The sequence below is a fragment of the Dendrobates tinctorius genome, unplaced genomic scaffold (genome assembly GCF_039654945.1).
Source record: "Dendrobates tinctorius isolate UK_male_01 unplaced genomic scaffold, ASM3965494v1 ptg000093l, whole genome shotgun sequence".
Taxonomy (NCBI): domain Eukaryota; kingdom Metazoa; phylum Chordata; class Amphibia; order Anura; family Dendrobatidae; genus Dendrobates; species Dendrobates tinctorius.
Window position 1 is genome coordinate 23,562,018 of NW_027361761.1, and position 16,918 is coordinate 23,578,935.

Genomic DNA, 16,918 nt, shown 5'->3' on the forward strand with positions numbered 1-16,918 from the left:
ACTATATGGAGGCGCAGAAGAGGGCACTATCACTATATGGAGACACAGAAGAGGGCACTATCACTATATGGAGACACAGAAGAGGGCATTATTACTATATGAAGGCACAGAAGGGGGCAGTATCACTATATGAAGGCACAGAAGAGGGCACTATCACTATATGGAGACACAGAAGAGGGCACTATCACTATATGAAGGCACAGAAGAGGCCACTTTCACTACATGACGGTACAGAAGAAGGCACTATTACTATATGAAGGCATAGAAGAGGGCACTATCACTATATGGAGACACAGAAGAGGACACTGTCACTATATGAAGGAACAGAAGAGGGCACTGTCACTATATGAAGGCACAGAAGAGGGCACTGTCACTATATGAAGGCACAGAAGAGGGCACTGTCACTATATGAAGACACAGAAGAGGGCACTGTCACTATATGAAGGCACAGAAGAGGGCGCTATTACTATATGAAGGCACAGAAGAGGGCACTATCACTATATGAAGGCACAGAAGAGGGCACTATCACTATATGAAGGCACAGAAGAGGGCGCTATTATTATATGAAGGCACAGAAGAGGGCACTATCACTATATGAAGGCACAGAAGAGGGCACTATCACTATATAGAGACACAGAAGAGGGCACTATTACTACTGTATATGAAGGCACAGAAGGGAGCACTATCACTATATGGAGACACAGAAGAGGGCACTATCACTATATGGAGACACAGAAGAGGGCACTATCACTCTATTGAGACACCTAAGAGGGCACTATAACTACTGTATATGAAGGCACAGAAGGGGGCACTATCACTATATGGAGACACAGAAAGGGGCACTATCACTATATGGAGACACAGAAGAGGACACTATCACTAAATGAAGGCACAGAAAAGGGCACTATAACTATATGGAGGCGCAGAAGAGGGCACTATCACTATATGGAGACACAGAAGAGGGCACTATCACTATATGGAGACACAGAAGAGGGCACTATCACTATATGGAGACACAGAAGAGGGCATTATTACTATATGAAGGCACAGAAGGGGGCAGTATCACTATATGAAGGCACAGAAGAGGGCACTATCACTATATGGAGACACAGAAGAGGGCACTATCACTATATGAAGGCACAGAAGAGGCCACTTTCACTACATGACGGTACAGAAGAAGGCACTATTACTATATGAAGGCATAGAAGAGGGCACTATCACTATATGGAGACACAGAAGAGGACACTGTCACTATATGAAGGTACAGAAGAGGGCACTGTCACTATATGAAGGCACAGAAGAGGGCACTGTCACTATATGAAGGCACAGAAGAGGGCACTGTCACTATATGAAGACACAGAAGAGGGCACTGTCACTATATGAAGGCACAGAAGAGGGCACTGTCACTATATGAAGGCACAGAAGAGGGCACTATTACTATATGAAGGCACAGAAGAGGGCACTATCACTATATGAAGGCACAGAAGAGGGCACTATCACTATATGAAGGCACAGAAGAGGGCGCTATTATTATATGAAGGCACAGAAGAGGGCACTATCACTATATGAAGGCACAGAAGAGGGCACTATCACTATATAGAGACACAGAAGAGGGCACTATTACTACTGTATATGAAGGCACAGAAGGGAGCACTATCACTATATGGAGACACAGAAGAGGGCACTATCACTATATGAAGACACATAAGAGGGCAATATTACTATAAGAAGGCACAGAAGAGGGCACTGTCACTATATGAAGGCACAGATGAGGGCACTGTCACTATATGAAGGCACAGAAGAGGGTACTATCACTATATGAAGACACATAAGAGGGAACTATTACTATAAGAAGGCACAGAAGAGGGCACTGTCACTATATGAAGGTACAGAAGAGGGTATTATCACTATATGAAGGCACAGAAGAGGACATTATCACTATGTGAAGGCACAGAAGAGGGCACTATCCCTATATGAAGGCACAGAAGATGACACTGTCACTATATGAAGACACAGAAGAGGACACTGTCACTATAAGAAGACACATAAGAGAGCACTATTACTATAAGAAGGCACAGAAGAGGGCACTGTCACTATATGAAGGAACAGAAGAGGGTACTATCACTATATGAAGGCACAGAAGGGGGCACTATCACTATATGAAGGCATAAGAGGGCACTATTACTATATGGAGACACAGAAGAGGGCACTATCACTATATGAAGGAACAGAAGAAGGCACTGTTACTATGTGAAGGCACAGAAGAGGACACTGTCACTATATGAAGGCATAAGAGGGCACTATTACTATAAGAAGGCACAGAAGAGGGCACTATCACTATATGAAGGCACAGAAGAGGGCACTATTACTATATGAAGGCACAGAAGAGGGCACTATTACTATATGAAGGCACAGAAGAGGGCACTATTACTATATGAAGGCACAGAAGAGGGCACTACCACTATATGAAGGCACAGAAGAGGGCACTATCGCTATATGAAGGCAAAGAAGAGGGCACTATAACTATATGGAGGCACAGAAGAGGGCACTATCACTATATGGAGACACAGAAGAGGGCACAATCACTATATGGAGACACAGAAGAGGGCATTATTACTATATGAAGGCACAGAAGGGGCACTATCACTATATGAAGGCACAGAAGAGGGCACTATCACTATATGGAGACACAGAAGAGGGCACTATCACTATATGAAGGCACAGGAGAGGGCACTATCACTATATGGAGACACAGAAGGGGGCACTATCACTATATGGAGACACAGAAGGGTCCACTATCACTATATGGAGACACAGAAGAGGGCACTATCACTATATGAAGACACAGAAGGGGGCACTATTACTATATGGAGACACAGAAAGGGGCACTATCACTATATGGAGACACAGAAGAGGGCATTATCACTATATGAAGGCACAGAAGAGGGCATTACAATATATGAAGGCACAGAGTGGGGCACTATCACTATATGAAGGCACAGAAGAGGGCACTATCACTATATAAGGCACAGAAAAGGGCACTATAACTATATGGAGGCATAGAAGAGGGCACTATCACTATATGGAGACACAGAAGAGGGCACTATCACTATATGGAGGCACAGAAGAGGGCACTATCACTATATGTGTAGTGCTGAGGAAAACTATGTCAGAGAGTGGACCCTCTGGATCGCGGATCCGGAGCCCCCGGGTCGAGCACGCCAGGTGAAGACCGACCCCTATACAGGGACCGTTTGGGGCAGGACCACAGAGGACGGAGGCGCGACAGCCGGAACCAAGAGGGACGGCTCCACAAACAAAAGGCCTAAGGAAGCAGCGGACAATATACTAGCAGGGACAGGTGGCTCAGGGAAGGGCTAGATACGGAAAGGCTAGAGGAGGAAACAAGGCAAACTGGAGACAGGGGACGGGACGAGGAATGGAGGAACCGGAGAACCTGGACCGCCTGGGGAGAGCGGGGAGGAAGACACAGAGACAGGCAGGAAGAGTGGGCAGAGATAGGACAAACTACAGAAGAACTGTAGGGGCCAGATTGCTACACAATCATCAGGCGTCCTCCTAACAGCGAGGACGCCTGAAATATACCAGCCCCCGGAAGTGCGTGTGCCAGGCCGACCCCTCAGCGCCGCCCACCGCTGGAGACAGAGGAGGGGAGGAGGCGCGCGCGTGACAGAGAGCGGAAGCCAGGAGCCGCCGTGAGGGAGCGTGGACGACGGGCGCGAGGCCGGACGGGGGCGCGCAGGTAGGGAAGCGCTGCGGTGCGCGTTGCTCTGGAAGGGGCATTGGCGGGCATAGCTGCCGATGTCACAGTACCCCTCTCCTTACGTCCCTTCTTACTGAGATTGGCAAAAAACCTTTTCAGAGTCCGGGGAGCATTGACATTCTCCCGGGGTTCCCAGGACCGTTCCTCGGGACCAAAACCCACCCAATCGATAAGAAAAAGGGTCTTACCCCGGACTCTTTTCATAGCCAGGATGTCTTTGACCTCGAAGACGTTGTCCGAGATGACAGGTGAAGGAGGGACGATGGAAACTGGTTGGAACCGATTCAGGACTACGGGTTTCAAGAGCGAGACATGGAAGGCGTTGGGAACCCGGAGCGAAGCAGGCAACCTCAGTTTGTAAGCCACCTCATTAATGCGTCCAATTACTTCAAACGGCCCAATGTACCGAGGACTCAGCTTATAAGAGGGAACTCTCAGACGGATATGTCGAGTAGAAAGCCAGACTTTGTCACCTGGATGGTACGGAGGCACGTCCCTCCGTCTTTTGTCTGCATGCTTCTTGATTCGGTTGTTGGCACCCTTGAGCGCGTCCCTGGTCTCTCTCCAAATCTGCGAGAATTCTTTAGCAAGAGAATCGGCTGCGGGTACTCCTGTAGACGTGGAGAAAGGTAACGGAATGCTTGGGTTTTGACCGGTTACCACAAAAAAAGGTGACTTGGTGGTAGATTCGCTGGGATGATTGTTGTGCGAGAATTCAGCCCAAGGTAGGAGCGCGACCCAATTGTCCTGATGGGCGTTGGCGAAATGACGTAGGTAGGTGGTTAACACCTGATTAATTCGCTCCACTTGCCCGTTGGTCTGAGGATGGTATGCGGAGGAGAAGTCGAGGGATGTTCCCATAAGCCGGCAGAGAGCCCTCCAGAAGCGGGAGGTGAACTGGACCCCCCGATCAGACAGAATCCGCTGAGGAAGACCATGCAGCCTGAAGATCTGGTGGATGAAGATCTCGGCCAACTTCGGAGCGGATGGTAGTCCTGGTAAGGGAATGAAGTGGGCCATTTTGGAAAAACGATCTGCCACGACTAAGATGGTGGTACATCCGGCTGAGCGGGGTAAATCAGTTACAAAATCCATGGCGATCTGCTGCCAGGGGGCCTCAGGAACTGGCAATGGGTGAAGAAGACCGGCGGGCAAGGTCCTAGCCACCTTGTTCTGGGCACAGATTGTGCACGAGGCAACATAGTCCATCACATCCTGGCGAAGCGTGGGCCACCAGTAATACCGAGACAGCAGTAGGAGAGTCTTTTTAGACCCAACGTGCCCTGCAATCTTGGAGGAATGCCCCCAGCCCAACACCTCCGTACGTCTGTTTTGAGGGACGAAAGTCTTACCGGGCGGAGGAATAGCAAAATTCACAGGGGCCACGGTGATCATTTTGGTGGGCTCGATAATATGGGATGGGACTTCTTCCTTCTCCGATGACTGTAATGACCTGGAAAGGGCATCGGCCTTGATGTTCCTATTACCAGGACGAAAATGAAGCTGGAAGTCAAAGCGGGAGAAGTACAGGGCCCATCTGGCCTGCCGGGCATTGAGTCTTTGGGCAGACTGTAGGTACGCCAGGTTCTTGTGGTCAGTGAGGATGGTAAAGGGATGTACAGCCCCCTCGAGTAAATACCGCCATTCAGCCAAAGCCATCTTAATGGCCAGTAATTCTCGGTCTCCAATGGAGTAGTTGCACTCCGCCGGTGAGAAGACTTTAGAAAAGAAGCCGCAAGGGACCAACCGTCCGGAAGAAGCCTGCTGGGACAAGACTGCTCCAGCTCCAGTGGAGGAGGCATCCACTTCCAGGACGAAGGGCCTGCTGGTCACAGGCCGATGCAAAATGGGTGCTGACGCAAAGGAACGTTTCAGGGCTTGGAAAGCGTTTTCAGCTTCAGGGGACCAGCTGTTGGGCTTCACTCCCTTGCGGGTCAAGGCCGTGATGGGTTTGGTAACCGTAGAAAAGTGAGGCACAAACTGACGGTAATAATTTGCGAACCCAAGAAATCGCTGGATGGCCTTAATCCCCACTGGACGGGGCCACTTGAGTACCGCACTGAGTTTTTCGGGATCCATCTTTAGGCCGGAATCGGTAACGACATATCCCAAGAAGGGCAGTGACGACTGCTCAAAGAGGCATTTCTCGATCTTGGCGTAGAGTTGGTTCTCTCGAAGGCGGTGCAAGACCAAGCGTACGCTTTTGCGATGGGAGGACAAGTCAGGCGAGAAAACGAGAATGTCGTCAAGATAGATGACCACACAGGAGTAGAGTAGATCCCGGAATACCTCGTTGATAAATTCTTGAAATACAGCGGGGGCGTTGCAGAGGCCGAAGGGCATAACCAGGTATTCATAATGCCCGTCACGGGTGTTGAAGGCCGTTTTCCACTCATCCCCTGCACGGATCCGGACCAAATTGTAGGCTCCCCGCAGATCCAACTTCGTGAAGATCCGGGCTCCTCTCAGACGGTCAAAGAGCTCAGGAATCAACGGAAGGGGGTAACGATTTTTTACGGTGATATTGTTTAGGCCCCGGTAATCAATGCAAGGCCGCAGTGATCCGTCTTTCTTCCGGACAAAGAAGAAACCTGCGCCCGCAGGAGAGGAGGATTTCCGGATAAACCCCTTGGACAGATTCTCTTGGATATATTCCGTCATGGCAGAGGTTTCGGCAGGAGAAAGAGGGTAAGTTCTACCCCTGGGAGGAACCGCTCCAGGAATCAGGTCGATGGGGCAGTCGTAGGGCCGGTGCGGAGGCAGGGAATCCGCCTCCTTTTTGCAGAAAACATCAGCGTAGGCGTGGTATGGAGCAGGAAGGCCGGGGAGGTCCGTTGGCCTAAGCTGAGGATGGGAACGAACCAGGGTACGTAAACAGCTGGCATGGCAGGGGTGCCCCCAACGTAGGATCTCTCCGGAGCGCCAGTCGATGACTGGCTCATGCCGCCTAAGCCAAGGAAGTCCTAAGAGAATGGCATGGGATAATTGAGGCAGGACATAGAAGGCAATCTTCTCAGAATGAAGTGCGCCAATTTGTAGCTTTACTTCAATGGTAACCGTGGTAATGAGCCCAGGAAGAGGTTTGCCATCGACGGAGGTGATTGCTCGAGGGTTACTTAGGACGACCACGGGAATCTGGAGTTTGTCAACCTCCTCCTGGCGGATGAAGTTGCCTGCTGCGCCCGAGTCCACATACGCCTCCACAGAGCCACGCCCCCGACCTGCAATAAGCAGAGCTGAAAGAGTAAGTGGGAGAGAGGGGGTCAGATTACCTAGGGGGCCCTCTCCTACCTGGCCTAGGCGGATGCGTTTCCCGGTCTCTCAGGACAAGTGCGAACGAAGTGATTGGCCCCTCCGCAATATAGGCAGAGTCCCTTAGTCATCCTCTCCTTACGGCGTTGTTCGGACAGCTTGATGCGATCCACCTGCATAGGCTCGGGAACAGAGTTACTAGGAAGGGCAACGGAGCGCGGAATGGGAGCTTGGTATAACCTAAAGGACCTCCTCTCCCTGGCTGACTCTCTAGCGCGTTCCTGAAAACGCAGGTCAATACGGGTAGCCAGGGAGATGAGATCCTCCAGGGTGGTTGGGAGGTCACGCCCGGCCAACTCGTCTTTGATTTTACAAGAAAGGCCTCTCCAAAAAGCACCAACCAGGGCCTCGTTATTCCACCCCAGCTCCGAGGACAGGGTCCGGAAACGGATGGCGTATTGCCCTACAGTAAGGGACCCCTGGCAGAGGTTAAAAAGGGCCTCTGTAGAGGAAGCAAGGCGTCCGGGTTCATCAAAAACCCTACGAAACGTTTCCAAAAAACTCTGGATGTTAGTCACCACCGGGTCATCCCTCTCCCACAACGGATTCACCCAAGCCAGCGCCTCCCCTTCTAGATGGGAGATAATAAAGGCCACCTTGGCACGGTCCGTGGGGTATTGTTGGGGAAGAAGATCAAAGTGCAATCTGCACTGATTTAAAAATCCCCTACATAATTTTGGGTCCCCACAGTACCTAGGCGGCTTACCAAGACGGGGAGGAGGGAAAGAGACAGCGTCCCGGGCTTGGTTAGAAGCGGCCGCAGAGGACTGCAAAGAGAGCAGCCGATCATCCACGGACGCCATATACCCCAAAATGTGAGATTGCGCATCGCGCTGCTGTGCGAGCTACTGCTGGAGACTGACTAAGAGAGGTGCATGCGCTGGGTCAGCGGTTTGCAAGGCGGAGAGCCGGGTGTCCATGGACTTCATGAATGACATGATACGGGTCTGATTCTCCCTTAGGAAAAGCAGTTCCTTTTGAGTGGCCGCCGCGGCACCGGCGGGGTCCATGGCCTGATGATACTGTAGTGCTGAGGAAAACTATGTCAGAGAGTGGACCCTCTGGATCGCGGATCCGGAGCCCCCGGGTCGAGCACGCCAGGTGAAGACCGACCCCTATACAGGGACCGTTTGGGGCAGGACCACAGAGGACGGAGGCGCGACAGCCGGAACCAAGAGGGACGGCTCCACAAACAAAAGGCCTAAGGAAGCAGCGGACAATATACTAGCAGGGACAGGTGGCTCAGGGAAGGGCTAGATACGGAAAGGCTAGAGGAGGAAACAAGGCAAACTGGAGACAGGGGACGGGACGAGGAATGGAGGAACCGGAGAACCTGGACCGCCTGGGGAGAGCGGGGAGGAAGACACAGAGACAGGCAGGAAGAGTGGGCAGAGATAGGACAAACTACAGAAGAACTGTAGGGGCCAGATTGCTACACAATCATCAGGCGTCCTCCTAACAGCGAGGACGCCTGAAATATACCAGCCCCCGGAAGTGCGTGTGCCAGGCCGACCCCTCAGCGCCGCCCACCGCTGGAGACAGAGGAGGGGAGGAGGCGCGCGCGTGACAGAGAGCGGAAGCCAGGAGCCGCCGTGAGGGAGCGTGGACGACGGGCGCGAGGCCGGACGGGGGCGCGCAGGTAGGGAAGCGCTGCGGTGCGCGTTGCTCTGGAAGGGGCATTGGCGGGCATAGCCGCCGATGTCACAATATGGAGACACAGAAGAGGGCACTATCACTATATGAAGGCACAGAAGAGGGCACTATCACTATATGAAGGCAAAGAAGAGGGCACTACACTATATGAAGGCACAGAGGAGGGCACTATCACTATATGAAGTCACAGACGGGGCACTATTACTATATGTAGGCACAGTAGAGGGCACTATTATTATATAGAGGCACAGAAGAGGGCACAATTACTATATGAAGGCACAGAAGAGGGCACAATTACTATATGAAGGCACAGTAGAGGGCACTATACTAAATGAAGGCACAGAAGAGGGCACAATTACTATATGAAAGCACAGTAGAGGGCACTATTACTATATGAAGGCACAGAAGAGGGCACTATCACTATATGAAGGCACAGAAGAAGGCACTATTACTATATGAACGCACAGAAGAGGCCACTATCACTACAGGAAGGTACAGAAGAAGGCACTATTACTATATGAAGGCACAGAAGAGGGCACTATCACTATATGGAGACACAGAAGATACACTGTAACTATAAGAAGGCACAGAAGAGGGCACTATTACTATATGAAGGCACAGAAGAGGGCACTATCACTATATGAAGGCACAGAAGACGGCACTATTACTATATGGAGACACAGAAGGGGGCACTATCACTATATGAAGGCACAGAAGGGGGCACTATCACTATATGAAGGCACAGAAGAGGGCACTATCACTATATGGAGACACAGAAGGGGGCACTATCACTATATGGAGAAACAGAAGGGTGCACTATCACTATATGGAGACACGGAAGAGGGCACTATCACTATATGAAGACACAGAAGGGGGCACTATTACTATATGGAGACACAGAAGGGGGCACTATCACTATATGGAGACACAGAAGAGGGCACTATCACTATATGAAGGCACAGAAGAGGGCATTACACTATATGAAGGCACAAAGGAGGGCACTATCACTAAATGAAGGCACAGAAGAGGGCACTATCACTATATGAAGGCACAGAAAAGGGCTCTATAACTATATGGAGGCACAGAAGAGGGCACTATCACTATATGGAGACAGAAGAGGGCACTATCACTATATGGAGACACAGAAGAGGGCACTATCACTATATGGAGGCACAGAAGAGGGCACTATCACTATATGAAGGCACAGAAGAGGGCACTATCACTATATGAAGACACAGAAGAGGGCACTATCACTATATGGAGGCACAAAAGGGGGCACTATCACTATATGGAGACACAGAAGAGGGCACTATCACTATATGAAGGCACAGAAGAGGGCACTATCACTATATGAAGACACAGAAGAGGGCACTATCACTATATGGAGGCACAAAAGGGGGCACTATCACTATATGGAGACACAGAAGAGGGCACTATCACTATATGGAGACACAGAAGAGGGCACTATCAGTCTATGGAGACACCTAAGAGGGCACTATAACTACTGTATATGAAGGCACAGAAGGGGGCATTATCACTATATGGAGACACAGAAAGGGGCACTATCACTATATGGAGACACAGAAGAGGACACTATCACTAAATGAAGGAACAGAAGAGGGCACTATCACTATATGAAGGCACAGAAAAGGGCACTATAACTATATGGAGGCACAGAAGAGGGCACTATCACTATATGGAGACACAGAAGAGGGCACTATCACTATATGGAGACACAGAAGAGGGCACTATCACTATATGGAGACACAGAAGAGGGCATTATTACTATATGAAGGCACAGAAGGGGGCACTATCACTATATGAAGGCACAGAAGAGGGCACTATCACTATATGAAGGCACAGAAGAGGGCACTATCACTATATGGAGACACAGAAGAGGGCACTATCACTATATGAAGGCACAGAAGAGGCCACTATCACTACATGAAGGTACAGAAGAAGGCACTATTACTATATGAAGGCACACAAGAGGGCACTATCACTATATGGAGACACAGAAGAGGGCACTATTACTATTAGAAGGCACAGAAGAGGGCACTATTACTATATGAAGGCACAGAAGAGGGCACTATCACTATATGAAGGCACAGAAGAGGGCGCTATTAATATATGAAGGCACAGAAGAGGGCACTATCACTATATGAAGGCACAGAAGAGGGCACTATCACTATATAGAGACACAGAAGAGGGCACTATTACTACTGTATATGAAGGCAGAGAAGGGAGCACTATCACTATATGGAGACACAGAAGAGGGCACTATCACTATATGAAGACACATAAGAGGGCAATATTACTATAAGAAGGCACAGAATAGGGCACTGTCACTATATGAAGACACATAAGAGGGAACTATTACTATAAGAAGGCACAGAAGAGGGCACTGTCACTATATGAAGGCACAGAAGAGGGCACTGTCACTATATGAAGGTACAGAAGAGGGTATTATCACTATATGAAGGCACAGAAGAGGACATTATCACTATGTGAAGGCACAGAAGAGGGCACTATCCTTATATGAAGGCACAGAAGAAGACACTGTCACTATATGAAGACACAGAAGAGGACACTGTCACTATAAGAAGACAAATAAGAGGGCACTATTACTATAAGAAGGCACAGAAGAGGGCACTGTCACTATATGAAGGAACAGAAGAGGGTACTATCACTATATGAAGGCACAGAAGGGGGCACTATCACTATATGAAGGCATAAGAGGGCACTATTACTATATGGAGACACAGAAGAGGGCACTATCACTATATGAAGGAACAGAAGAGGGCACTATTACTATGTGAAGGCACAGAAGAGGACACTGTTACTATATGAAGGCATAAGAGGGCACTATTACTATAAGAAGGCACAGAAGAGGGCACTATTACTATATGAAGGCACAGAAGAGGGCACTACCACTATATGAAGGCACAGAAGAGTGCATTATTACTATATGAAGGCACAGAAGAGGGCACTATCACTATATGAAGGCACAGAAGAGTGCATTATTACTATATGAAGGCACAGAAGAGGGCATTACACTATATGAAGGCACAGAGGAGGGCACTATCACTATATGGAGACACAGAAGAGGGCACTATCAGTCTATGGAGACACCTAAGAGGGCACTATAACTACTGTATATGAAGGCACAGAAGGGGGCATTATCACTATATGGAGACACAGAAAGGGGCACTATCACTATATGGAGATACAGAAGAGGACACTATCACTAAATGAAGGAACAGAAGAGGGCACTATCACTATATGAAGGCACAGAAAAGGGCACTATAACTATATGGAGGCACAGAAGAGGGCACTATCACTATATGGAGACACAGAAGAGGGACTATCACTATATGGAGACACAGAAGAGGGCATTATTACTATATGAAGGCACAGAAGGGGGCACTATCACTATATGAAGGCACAGAAGAGGGCACTATCACTATATGAAGGCACGGAAGAGGGCACTATCACTATATGAAGGCACAGAAGAGGGCACTATCACTATATGAAGGCACAGAACAGGGGGCTATTACTATGTGAAGGCACAGAAGAGGGCACTATCACTATATGGAGGCACAGAAGAGGGCACTATCACTATATGGAGGCACAGAAGGGGGCACTATTACTATATGAAGGCACAGAAGTGGGCACTATTGCTACAACCCAGTTCCATAGATGTTATAGATGATCTTATTACTATACTTTATTCACAGCAGCACACAGGACGCCAATCAGTTGCACGGGTCAGATTTTTGTGGCAAGATAACCAGGTATATGAAAAAAAAACAAACAGAAATTCTGCTTTTGCAGCTCTCTGTCAGGAGACGTTTATGCTTTGTGTTTTTTTTGCATATGGCCACCTTCTGGTTGTGATGTTATAATAATAATAATAATAATAATAATAATTGCTTTAATTATTGTTTTTTTCTAGCATGGTGCAATCATGTAGTGAAAAATAAGAAGTCCTTTAGAACATTTATGTAACGTTAAGGGTGGACACATCAATATCTGGGCATCTTTGGTCTTCTCAGCTGAACCATAACCTGAGCTGAAACCTTTCAAACATTTTGAAACTAAAACTAAAGTAACCCTTCAAGTAGGTTCGATTAAACGTCTCTTACCGTTTTATGTATACAGCTCCAATGCAGACCAATGTATCCCTACACGTTATCTGTGCAGCCTCATCCAAGCATTTTTTTTTTATTGGTGGCCTCTAACGTCAGAGGCACATAGCTCTGCATGGGAGCTGTGTACACATTAGGTTTGGACGGATCAAATCAAAATTATTTGCTTTTTTTTTTTTTTTTACTTTAGGTCTACTGGAGCAATAAAAAGAGGGTTGCAAAAGTATACATAACCTTTAATGCTGTTACCTCCCAGGCATGCAGCTTAGATAACAGCGACTGACAATGCATGAAATGAACAGTGACATCTTTACAAGTTTGGACAATGTGAGTACGGGAGCGTGGCTAAATGCTGGCGTACGGCGTACGTCACCTCCACCGGCCAGACCGGATATTCAATACATTACTGGCACGATACAAAAAAACTCTGCAAAAACAAAACCCCAGCATATAATTCACTGCAAGCAAACATCACACAGACGCAAACCCTCCATGTAGACTGTGCAGTAACAGGACCAGTAATACTACAAGTATTAATACTGTGTGCTGCATGCGACATGCGGAGCGGACATCTGCTGCTGCACTCTGAGAGCGTCCAGTGCTTCCATGGCTAATTAGTCACAGAGTCAATGAGGCTTCATAAAAATGCATAGCCCCTGCTCTTGTTGTGACCAGAAAAAACGTTACTAATGTATGTTATATGTCATATGGTGTGTTCTCCATTCCTTACATGATTACATTTGTGACACCGACTCCCCGTCTTGCCTTGGGAGGAGGTAAATTATTTAATATTATGCTGCCCTCTCCTGCCTTGTTTTGGCATTACAACTTGTATTGCTGGATGCAATAGTGTAGAGATGTGCCATGATGCACGAATACCAAACGGTAGGAACCCCGGCTGTAACTGTACTGTTTATTAGTGGGGTCATAAGGCTGTCATTATACCAGTAATGAGGGGCATTGAGTGTCACAACTTGAGGGGCTTTGGATGGGGCTCATGACAATCTCTCAGAGCTGAAATTGTCTCTTAAGTTTAGAAAAGCTGAGGACCACTGACCTAACGCATGGAGCTATTTTGGGGGACACAACACGACTGAAATCTCACAGTCGGATCTGCTACATCTGCTGAGCCCGGACTCATGGATCAGGATACATTTTATAATACCAGTTACCATGACAACTATTGTTTTTGTTACAAAACCATTACATGTAGCTGAAACGTTAGACAGACGCGTGGTATGTGAAAGGCCAGTTAGTGAATGGATCCCACCTCCCCGGAGTGCCCGCCGCACACAACCGAAACAGCAAACCAAAGGAAAACAAAACACAACATAAAACACAAGAACAAATACAAAAAAAGTTTCCAGCGCGCGTCAAGGAAAGTACCCGGCGCCTGAGGCCATGGGTCTGGCCCGGAGTCAACGTGAAATGGAGCTCAGGTGTTGTCACTCGTCCCCTGTAATCCTGACATTAAATACTCTTGATCCGTCCCTTCAACAATCACGTCTCGATAAACAATAAAAAGCCATAACAACATAAGAAGGACCCACCCAAACACATAATAAAAAGCCCGGCACCGAACTGTGGGATCCTCTTTCCCATCATTGTCAGTACGTCTGCTTACTGACAGTGAATGGAATCAGTATTGTCCTGGAAGGACCGAATACAGCGCTCGGCTCATTGTGTCCATCCAATCACAGAACAGTCACTTCTCATGGACAGCGTAGGGTGGAGAACGTGCGGGGTCACACGGGGTGCATCCACCGCCCCGGCTGGATCAGGCATACATTGTATAGACGTCTCCTAGCATTTATTAGATTGCTGATATTGTTTGAGCACAATATGGTGTTGATAGCACTGAATGGCGGTATTATTACAGCACATAATGGACCTGAACACTGCGGTGGAATCATTTGGACACTGCATTGGAATTAATCGAGCGCTGTATGGTGGCATTGTTTAAGCACATAATGGTGGTATTATATGGGTGCTCTATGGTAAGGTGGCTCAGTGGTTAGCACTGTAGCTTTGCCGTGCTGGGGTTCTTGGTTCAAGGACACCATCTACAAAGAATTTGTATATTCTCTAAATGCTTAAACTGACCTGCAATTATGATTCTCCAGGTCATTACGAGTTCACAGATACCAAACATTCCTGTTCTTATTTATTTAAGTGGTAAAAAAAAATCCAAACTTTGGTAAAAAAAAAAAAAATTGGCGCCATTTTCCAGGACCCGTAGCATCTCCATTTTTCATGATTTGGGGCTGGATGAGGACTTTTTTTTGCGCGCCGAGCTGACATTTTTATTGATACCATTTTTTTCTCGCTGCGACGTTTACCGATTGGGTTAATTCTTTTTTTTATATTGATAGATCGGGCGATTCTGAACCCAGAAATACCAAATATGTGCATGTTTGATTTTTTTTATTGTTTTATTTTCAATGGGGCGAAAGTGGGGTGATTTGAACATATATATCTACTGTATATATATATTTTTTTTAGATAATTTTTTAAAACTTTTTTTTTTTACTTTTTCATGCTTCAATAGTCTCTATGGGAAACTAGAAGCTGCAGTTGTCCGATCGGCTTTGCCACATACAGGCAATGATCAGATTGCCTGTATGTAGCAGAACTGCTCACTTGCTATGAATGCCGACCACTGGGCGGAGCTCATAACAATCTGGCTATAACAACCATAGAGGTCTGCTGGAGACCTCTGGTTGTCATGTCAACCCATCGGTGCCTGGCGATCACGTGACGGGATCACCAATGGACGGTATTTCTGCCGCGCTCCCAGTAAGCACGAGTTAAATACCGCTGTCAGAGACTAACAGCGGCATTTAACAGGTTAACAGCCATGGGTGGATCGCGATTCTACCTGCAGCTGTTAGAGGCACATGTGAGCTGTTCAAAACAGCTGACATGTGCCGGGAAAGATGTGGGCTTAGCGCCGGAGCCCACATCAAAGGGAGGGATTCCAACGTGGGCATATTATTACGCCGAACATTGTAAAGGGGTTAAGCACATTATGGTGGTATTGATTGAGTGCTGTATGGGGGTATTATTAGAGTACATTATGATGGTATTATTTGAGCTCTGTTTGGTGGTATTATTTGAGAACATTATGGTGGTATTATTTGAACATTTTAGCACATTATGTTGGCATTACATGAGTGCTGTATGGTGGTATTATTAGAGTACATTATGGTGGTATTAGTTGAGCACTGTATGGTGGTATTATTTGAGTACATTATGGTGGTATTATTTGAACACTGCATGTTTGTATAATTTTATCACATTATGGCAGTATAGCATTATTTGAGCACATAATTATGGTATTATTTGACCGCTACATGGTGCATTATTTGAGCACATAATAGTGGTATTATCCACTGTATACACATTATGATGTTATTATTTAAGCACATAGTGGTAGTATTATGTGAGCACATAATGGTGGTATGATTTCACTTGGCAGTGGTATTGTGAATATAATAGTGTAATCTGTGGCTAACATTTGAGCACAGTATTGCAGTATTACTTCACCAATGTATGGTGGGGTATTATATGAGCACAGCATGGTGGTATTGAGGCACTCTGTGGCTGCATGTATAATATAATAAAGAATCAAAAACAATCTATCTAATTTTGTATGCTACAGGACTGAAAGCGTTACATGTCCGGAGCGGGGAGGCAACTGGCGGGAAAAATTTTTCCTAAAAGAAATGTACTAGATTCTCCTGATGAATACAAAGCAATCTGATGGTGTGAAGTATGGTAAGAAGAAGAGGAATGTGATTTACATTGGCTTTATGACATGCAGATGGAAAGGAATTTATCTGTGGACACATAAAGAGTGTGCAGACGGGTGATTTCACATTTCCGGCTCCCCATATGGTCACACTAGCGGCAAAACCAACATCTGTGATTAGTGGTGGTGCGAGGATGGGGGTCTTGGTCTGACCCTTTCTGGGTTGATCACTTTAATCTAAGGTACATTAATTTATATGACCTTTATATA

The 16,918-nt window shown here is 47.3% G+C and overlaps 1 protein-coding gene and 1 long non-coding RNA gene across 6 annotated transcripts in view; one reads left to right on the plus strand and one right to left on the minus strand.

Annotated features, from left to right (window-relative positions):
* Window positions 1–16,918, minus strand: part of LOC141098613 (adhesion G protein-coupled receptor F5-like) — a 231,066-nt gene that overhangs the window by 107,689 nt on the left and 106,459 nt on the right. The window lies entirely within an intron of this gene.
* LOC141098614 (uncharacterized) overlaps window positions 15,546–16,918 on the plus strand; it is a 36,942-nt gene continuing 35,569 nt past the window's right edge. The window contains exons 1-2 of the long non-coding RNA XR_012234299.1: window positions 15,546–15,693; window positions 16,559–16,674. This is a non-coding gene — a long non-coding RNA (uncharacterized lncRNA). The remainder of the gene's footprint in view (window positions 15,694–16,558; window positions 16,675–16,918) is intronic.